Genomic DNA, 9,825 nt, shown 5'->3' with positions numbered 1-9,825 from the left:
TGGATATTGCTAAATGAAGGGATATTGGTTTAAGCGTTGATGATTAACCAAGAATATTTTGAGCTGCCTGTAAGATAAATAAGAGTAGACAATTAGAACAAAGTTCTGTGATATACAGTGCTCGAATGTATAAGGTCTCTAATCCAATACACAATTAATGAAATAACTTGATTGAAGAAAGTTCATAATACAGGTATCCAAAGTCTCAGTGTGTGCTTGTAACACACACAGGTATGCACTTGTGTAACACACACAGGTAACACACACACAGGTATGCACTTGTGTAACACACACAGGTAACACACACACAGGTATGCACTTGTGTAACACACACAGGTATGCACTTGTGTAACACACACAGGTAACACACACAGGTATGCACTTGTGTAATGAGAAGCGTATTAAGTCCTGGTAGGTGATAAAGAAGGTATTTATAAAACAACTCCCAATATTGACACCTCCTATTAGGACTGCGTCTCAAATGCAGAAATAAATCCTGTGTGTGATGTCCCAGCAGCAACCAAACACAGGTAGATGATAAGTGGTTACTCCCAAATGGTATCCTGTAGGCTCTCCGTTGGCGTGCATCACGCGGTGTAAGCAGCTGCATGATCCCGGAAGGGAAAAGAAAGCGGCGCACAGCCGCGCAGGTAAGGGGTTAATCCAGGACTACAGCAGGTCTGTTGAAAAATTCTTTAATTCCGGGACCATCCAGTAAGATAAAAAGGTGACTGCTATGTTTAGACTATTTGAGAGAAATGTATAAAGATTGCATTTGAGTTAATGGAATTCAGAATCATTGAACAGCACCAAGCTAACGATTCTCCACTCGAACTACATTCTATATGCCTGAAATAATGCAAGCAACTGAAATTATGCTGTAAAAGATGTATTCTACTTTGTCTCTGATTAAATTATGAAAAAAACCGTGCCATGGACTATTTGATATATATTGAAATGCGAACCAGCGACTACAGCAAAACGAATCTTTACCGAATAAAGTCGTTTTTTCAAAGAATGGTGAGTTTATTATGTTTCTTCTTACATGAAACAGGTCTGTATAACACAAAAATCACTAGATGGCGCTCTAACACATCCCAATAATGTGCAGTGAAACAAAACATATATTAAAGTGTGTAAGAAATAATATATACGGGTATACCCTAAATTAATCCCATATAAGCACTTCACCAATACAAGCAAAGAACAATTAAGGGCAAACCAGAATACCTCTCAGCCCTATAATTTAGACTGTTCTGGGAAAGCTGCTTACATCTAGACTTTCCCCTGGATTCTGGGAAAGCATGAAACAGGTCTATACCTGCTCACTACTTATCTTGGTAGGGAAAAAAACAAGTGACGCGGCGGTCACAGCTCCTCCAATCAGCCAAACGCATTGAAAAAATAAAAAACTTTATTAAATAGACAATGTGAACATCAGCAAGAAGACACGCTGACGCATTTCGTCCGGGTTTGGACTTTATCAAAGAGTGAGTTCCCTAATCATGAGACCCTCCTTATATAGGTAGTGACACAACCTAATTGGCCATAAAATCGCAGGGGCAAAACTCCCCTTCACACCTGCAGGCTAATGACAGAGCGTGACTTAATATCTAAAGTCATCAGATACAGTATATACAAGAGGTGTCTCATGCAAAATACAATACATAGTGAATACCAAAACAAACAATATTAAATAAAGAAAAAACTGAATAAAAACAGGGATTAAAAACAACGATGCTAATAGATCACAAATTTAAAAAAATATAATAAATGATGGAGTTAAAGGTGTACAACCCTTTTTGAAAAGCTTATGGAAAAACTCATATAGGTAGTAGATACATAACCAATAACTCAGTAAACTGAGAGGACAATAGATCATGCTATGAACAGTTATTGGTTATGTATTCACCTTAAGGGTGGCATGTACCTTTTTCCCAGAGTCAAGCGCTATAAGGATCTACAGTATAAAACATTAAAGGAACACTGCAATCTACTGACAACTCTTCTGAAAGTAAATTAATTAAGTCCTAGTGCAAACTCCTCAAGTTGAAGGGGTCACAGGTCAACATCCACTGAAACTATGTGGGGGAAAGACAATGAAGTTTTATAATGAAATGCATTTCAGAGTAGTAAGGAAATCAAAGGGCTTGTGGTCATCGACTTCAGGGGAAAGTCCGGTCTGTTCCAGAAGAAAAACAAAGATTTCAATTACTTTAAAACCGCAATTTTGAGTCCCCTCACCCCCAATCTACTTTGGGGGTCTCTTTAGCCTATGACTATATTAGTCATTACACTAAAAGCTTCCTGTAAGAGGGCATGTGCAGAGGTACGCAATGGAGACTGTTTTAAGGTGAAATTAAAACTTTGGAGTATATTTAAACTTGCAGTTCAGCCCTCTAACTGCGTGGTTAGCCCTGCGATTCACCAGCCCAAATCATAGTGACATGTATTTATAAATATAGATAAGTCTTATAAGAAAAGTCTTATCTGTCTCTTGTAGCTGTAGGGGAAGGCTTCTCTGTTCTCCTGGTGTCCGCACCCTTGTGTGTTAAGGTAATGTCAGGATCCAGGTTTAGAAGTATTGTCCCCTGTGTCTTACTGGCAGCGTGCAGTCTCTGCCGCTCAAGACATCTGTTTGTTCCACAGGTCAGCCCAGTTGTGGACTAGGGAACTCTCGTTCTGCTTCCTGGCTCAGCTCAGCTCATGTGTGAGCTCAGGAAGATCTCTCTTTCCTGTCTCTGAGGCAGGCTTTTTCTGACACCTGTAATCAGCCAGGTGATGTTGGTTAATTGTCAACCAGCAGCTAACCACCACACTGCTGGATTAGGGGCACATTTTTGAACAGGTTAAGTTTAACATTATTTTTGATATGTATGCATAATTATAAAAGCTAATCTTTTTAATTCTATTTTTCCATGTGTTTATCAGCTATAGTGTCACCATAGTCGGATAACTGACGACCTGCGCTGCAATTCTATGTACTCCGGTACCTATTACCAGTAGCAGCAAGAGGTTAACTGATTATTGAATCCACCTGTCCATTGCTATTTAATGCGGCAGGTCCTCAGTCCCGGCATCCACCTGCCCCTGACGAAGCTCCGCCTGGAGAGAAACGCGTAGGGCGTGGGCACCGTGGCGTGGTGACGTCACATCACGTTGAGCAGTTGATCCCGAGCAAGCAGCAGCTAGTAGGAGCGCATCGGCAGTATTGGCAGATCTGTGTCCCAGCATGAGCAGAGGACAAGAGTCATCTAGCTAAGTATCACGCATTGATGTTGATCTAGTATTGCTTAACTATTGTCTGACATTAGCCTCAGGGACTCCCAGTAATTATTGACAGCGATGTTGGAGCTGTGTTGTTTGGAAGCAAGCAACGTTCATATGACAGTTTAGTAACAGGGAATCCCCCATCTACTCGGCAATTTAGCCAATATCACAGATTACTATGATATTGTTTCTCTGTTCTACTGCTATCACAAACTACTGTCACTAGTCACAGGGACTCCCAGTACTTGTTGAGAGCGATGTTGGAGCTCTGCTACTTGCAAGCAAGTAGCGTTCATATGATAGCCTTAGTATAAGGGAATTCCAATCATCAAGTGGTATTTATATGTGAACGCTGCCTCTTGCTTTCATGGTCTGTGGTTGCAGTCATATATAGTGTTAACACATTATGTTGTTGTTGCTATTCCTCTAGCTGACCATATACATAATAAGAATTGCTTACTGTTTGAACCTGTTATTATTATAATCAGGCAGGAGGCACATCTAGCGATTAACGCTGTATAGTTCAGGCAGTCAGTGACTTTGTGCAATACTTGAATACTCTTGTTTGGGTCAAGACCATCAGCTCAACGTGTTTTAATATTTTATTCACTTTTTATTTATCACTTCTTCACCTTGGTTTTCACTATAGCAATGTTAAAATTAAAAATCTTTATTGTGATGTGCACCCCAAATGTACTTCTGTGAATGTTCGTGTGACTTTATCACGTGATCATTCAAATGTTAATAACATTTTTGAACAGGGATAAGTCCCCGGTTACACTTTCCTATCAAAATATTTCTGCACCATCTCGTTCAGTGTACTGCAATGCATTACTTATCCCTCCCACATTTAACAGGTTAGATTCGGAATCTTCCTTTAAGACTTTTCTTTTCTGCTGTGAACGTGTAAATAAATTGTTGGATGCATAACTAGTTGTGTTGGGACAAAAGAGAGCCTGTCTTGCAGTTTTCTGGTGGCCAAATAAACAATGAGGTAAGTTTATTGAAGAATATTATAGGTAGAGAGATGTGTGAAAACTTTGGCCCAGAATAGCTAAACTCTGTAAAGCCATTGGATTAAACATCAAACGTTAAACGTTAATCTGCAAATGAGCCCCCTAGTTTAATAATACCCTAGTCACAAAGCTTTGTTAATGTTCATTTTTTTAAGTTATGCAAAAGCCTGGCATTACTCCCATTCAGCATAAACAATGAAAACGGATAGATAGCGGGGACAGTTGGTGATGAGAGACTGGAAAAAATGGAAGAAATCATGGGATTTGTAACTGAGATGAATATTGATTTATGAATGTTTCTTTATGTTATGGATGAACCCTGGAAGGCCTTGAACCCTGGTCTCTGCCACTGGGACGGCTGTTGACCTGCTAATTATTACTACAGAGAACACTCTGAAAACGCCTGAATGTCTGATAATAGGCACCGTTCCATCTCCATCCAACTTTTATAAACCTCCCCTTTCTCTTCCTTCTTGCGTGTTTATTGTGGTTCCCTCAGTAAACAACTTCACTGCCCTTTTTGTCGTTTACTGTTGCTGTGTGTACCGGACCCTATTCTCACCTTACTCATTGCTCCTCTGTTGTCCTGACCATCGCTAGCCTGTCCCAGCCACTGGACTCCAGTTCCGCAGTCGGTCCCGGTGACAGACTAAACAGGTCCATTATGGAACCCACTGGAGCAGGATCCGCTCTGGTTCAGCAAGTTATCACAGCTCTACAGACTCCAGTTGCTACTGGAAGAGCAAGTCGGGCAGATACTAGATAACACTGAAACTCGGCGGCAGAATCTACGTGCTCCCAGCCAGTTTCAACCCGCCCAGTCAGCATGCCGGTTGCCTCTCCCACAAAAATGGCTGTACAGACCGGCACCAATTCAGAAGATTCTAATGTAACCCCTCTTTATTTCCCTAGATGTATTAATATGTATTTGCTAGGGTGGGGGTCTGAGTCTACCTCCCCTGTACTATAACAAACGGTGTAGCCAGCAAGAAACCAGGCTGAGGTCGGACATTGTAGCTAGACATGGGTATTTTGCATAACAACACTTTTTATATATGAGAAACACTGAAATCATATACTGTGGACCTCCAAATCGGAGGACCATGAACAATACTTATGACAGCCACACAAAGAGAATAGTATGCACCCTGTGGAGCAATTTTCCAACAGGGTCTCTTACTCGGTCCCGGTGGCCCAGGTGCTAACTCATGGGCAACTGTTGGTGCTCATGTGGGAGTATGGCTGTGTTGATAGGTACAGATCTGTTACTTAAAGAAAGGAGGTAACTTTGTTGCAAGGAATACTGAAGTGTTCTAGGGACGATCCCCTAAGGGTGGCTCCACTTGGTCTACTCACAGATTCAGGACCTTCAGCTTACATGGATCACCTTTGCTCGGAGGAAGTGCTCTGGAACACACCCAGTACCTTCGGAACATGCTTTACAGCCAAACTCTGAGGGCTCTGCTACCACTGTGCTCTGTATCACTTTCCAGGCTCCTCGTGGCCGATGTGCTTTTCCTCTCTCCTTGCAGGTCTCTCTCCTGTCCATATATCTCTCCTAGCCCCTTCTTCTGTGATGCCATCTGTCCTGGTATCCTATGACCTCAGTCCTTTCCTTGGCTCATCCCTGCAGACTTCATTTTAAGATGTATTTATTTATAAAATGTTTTACCAAGAAGTGAATACATTGAGAGTAACCTGTCATTTTCAAGTATGTCCTGGGCATAGAGTTATGGTAACAAATACATAGTTACAATGAGTGAAAGGGGTTATACAGGACATACACAGTTAGAGATAATATATATTATAGGCCTATGTAACAGTTACAGACCAAATTAAAATGACAGCTTGGGGGGGCGTGTCCAGGATGCCGACGAGGATGGTCGTGTGAGAGGAGCTCCACAGACCCTCGCATATAATCATTACTATAAGCACTTTTCCCCCCCAAATTTCCGACACCCAAAACGCTCCCCCTGGACTATACCATACGCAGCAATGACGGGCAGACCGAAAGCCCAATCGACCCAGGGAGTCTCAAAATATTTCTCTCCTTCCCAATGGAGCTCGGAGGCAGCCCCTAAAAATCAAGATGGCGCCGGCTTAACCAGCGCACGCAGCACCAAACACGCAGCGCCAGATCAGGACCGATCTGAAGAGCCCCTGCCCCCAGAAGAAGGACTCACACATGAATACATGCAGGAGCTCATGGCCTCAATGCTGGACAAGCTCCACACTTCTCTGCAAGCAGACTTAAGAGCTGCAGTTGTGAGCTCAAACAGGCTATCACGGGCCTTACAGAGCGCACTTCGGCCCTGGAAAATAAAATGGCGGAAACCCTGCAATCTCAGGAAGCGGCAGATAATGAGATTTATCGACTGAGGGCAGAGATAATCAGCCTACGAGACAGGAGAACCGCGACAGGCGGCAAAATATCAGGATCCGCGGCATACCGGAATCGGTTCCTCCCGGTCAACTAAGGGCATACCTCCTAGAATTTTTTACCTCAGTATGCGGGGACCTCGAACACAAAGATCTGGAAATGGATAGAGCTCACTGCGCACTGGGACCGTGGTCTGAGGACCCTAACCGGACAAGAGACGTCATTGTCCGCTTCCACAGATACTCTATTAAAGAGAAAATAATGGAGGCCTGCCGAGCCAAAGAGCCTATCAAATTTAAAGATGATCCACTACAAATATATAACGACCTATCAAAAGTCACGGTCAATTGCTGCAGAGAATTGAGACCCCTGACTATCTCACTGAGAAAATTAAGTCAAATACAAGTGGGGGTTCCCGTTTAAGCTTATTGCGCAGAAGAACGGCAAATTCCTCACCATTAGACACCCAGAGGATATGGCGCAATTTGCCCGGGGGCTGGGCCTGAGCCCACCTCCTGGCTGGAATATCGACCCCTCCGGACCTCAAAGACCTGAAACGATGGAGCCACCGGTCCGAGCCTCTGAAAGACGAGTGGGACAAAAACAGCAGAGAAACAAATGCGGGTCTGGCAACATTTTGTTAAGGTCTAAAGTAGACACCTTTATCAAGGAGTTACTCCTTGATAAAGGACCCCCATGGTCCGAAACGCGTAGGAGGTACTGTTTCACCCCTTGGGGGGTATGTTGTTTGTGAAGATATACTGAATAAATAGACTTATTTTAACACCACCTAGCTCCCTGGCAGTGCATGTTTTTGCTTTTCTTCTCACTGGACTGTTACATTTGGATCTGCACGCCCCTGGAAAGGACTATAACGGATCCGGTTCTACAGATGGAGTGGGTAAGAGTTCTTTATTAGTAATGTGTGATTATCATAGTTGAGTACATTTAGCACTGTTTGTCTCCAATGAGGGGCCACTTGAGTACTTTGTAGGTGCGATGGTTGGTCCCCTTCAGGAGACTTATGTGTTTATGGGTCACTCACATATCACACTTAACCCACTCCATGTCTGAGTCCGTTTACCAGTCCTGTTCATTATTGAAGATTTATATTGTGGATATTCTGGAATTCCCACTGACTTTGGAGTACCCATCTCCCTTCCCTTATCCGGATAATAAATGAGTTCTCGTTGGTAGACATCTGGAGATCCCAACACCAGGGCCAGCGGGACTACACCTTTTACTCAGCTCCTCACCAGACCTACTCTCGTATAGATTACTTTCTGGTAACCAAGAATGTTCTCGAGGCCTCCAATGACTCAGATATTGGCCAATTACCTGGTCAGACCATGCCCCTATCACCTTAACCCTCTCCGTACCATTCGTAAAAACTACTTCCTATTCCTGGAGACTAAATGATTCCTTATTGGACCATCCTGAGATAGAGAGATCAAAACTTCACTTAAGGACTACTTCTTCTGTAACTCAGGATCAGTCACTTCTCCAGCAATCATTTGGGAGGCCCATAAGGCAGCAATCAGAGGTAAATTCATCTCTATTGCGTCCCATAGGAAAAAGGTCAAACAAAAATTGATTAAGGAACTCACAGACAATATTATCACACTGGAGCAAACACATAAAACTAACCCCTCAGAAAATCTATAAAACATTAACCACAGCCAGATTAAAACTTAAACAAGCCCAGCTAGAAGATGTAGAAAAGGCCCTCAAGTGGACAAACCAACAGTACTATGATAAGGGCAACAAGGCCGACAGACTCTTGGCTAGCAGACTGAGAGGAATACAGAAAAGATCCCAAATAACGGCGATCAAAAACAGGTCTGGTGAGATACAATATAGCGATAAAAAAATAGCAGCAGAGTTTACTAAATTCTATACCGAATTATATAACCTGAGAACCAAAAACGGTCAACCCAAACCAATAGCATCGGAATCAATAAAAAAATATTTAGACAATTGCTACCTTCCCACATTAACAGAGGAGGAAAATGCAGTCCTTAATGCTGAGATATCAAAAGAGGAATTAGAAGAGGCGGTAAAAGTGCTAAAACTATCTAAGTCCCCTGGCCCTGATGGGTTCACCAATGTCTACTACAAGAGATTTCTACCAATACTTTCCACACATCTATTAAAAATGTTCAACCATTTTATGGAAGGGAACTCAATCCCCACCTTAATGTCCCTAGCCAATCTAGCCATTATTCATAAAAATGGCAGAGACCCGATGCAATGTGGAAGCTATCACCCAATCTCCCTCCTGAACAATGACCTCAAATTATATAGTACAATTTTAGCAAATAGGTTGAATCCTATCTTACTGAGACTTATAAATATAGACCAAGTGCGGTTTTTCGCAGGCAGGCAAGCCTCAGACAACACTCGTAAGATAATCAATATAATAGACCATGTCCACCTTACAGGAACCAAGGCAATACTGCTAAGCCTAGACGCAGAGAAGGCGTTCGACAGAATCGATTGGCTATTCCTAGACAATACCTTGCGTAAATTTGGCTTCAAAGACGCATACCTAGAAGGGGTCCGTAGACTCTACCAAGACTGTCAGCAATGGTAAAACTACCAGTGGGTAGCCTGCAGAGATTCAATATTAAAAATGACACAAGACAAGGATGCCCCCTATCCCCTCTCCTCTTTGCACTGACTATAGAACCCCTGGCGTCCACAATTTGAGATAATGTGGACATCCAAGGAATAGAAATTGGACATAAGCAATATAAGATATCTCTGTTCGCAGACGATATAATCTTAACACTCTCCAAACCCCAAATTTCCCTCCCCAATCTCCAAAAAGAACTTCTGGACTTCGGAAAAATATCAGGATACAAAATCAATAGTGATAAATCCGAAGCGTTAAATCTAAACCTGCCAGAGGTGAATCTTCTCAAGCTAAATTTTAATTACCGATGGAGGTCCTCATATATCAAATACTTAGGAGTAAATGTATCGAGGAATTACCAATCCCTATACCAACACAATTACCCGGCCCTATTTCGAAAAATCAAACATGACCTAGATAAATGGGAAGGCTACCAAATATCATGGATCGGGAGAATGATCTCGGTTAAAATGAACATACTCCCCAGATTGTTATATTATTTCCAGACCCTCCCGGTCCACATC

The sequence above is a fragment of the Ascaphus truei genome, chromosome 6, assembly GCF_040206685.1.
Source record: "Ascaphus truei isolate aAscTru1 chromosome 6, aAscTru1.hap1, whole genome shotgun sequence".
In the NCBI taxonomy this organism is placed as follows: domain Eukaryota; kingdom Metazoa; phylum Chordata; class Amphibia; order Anura; family Ascaphidae; genus Ascaphus; species Ascaphus truei.
The sequence above is the reverse complement of the archived record's forward strand: the minus strand, read 5'-3'. Positions refer to the sequence as shown.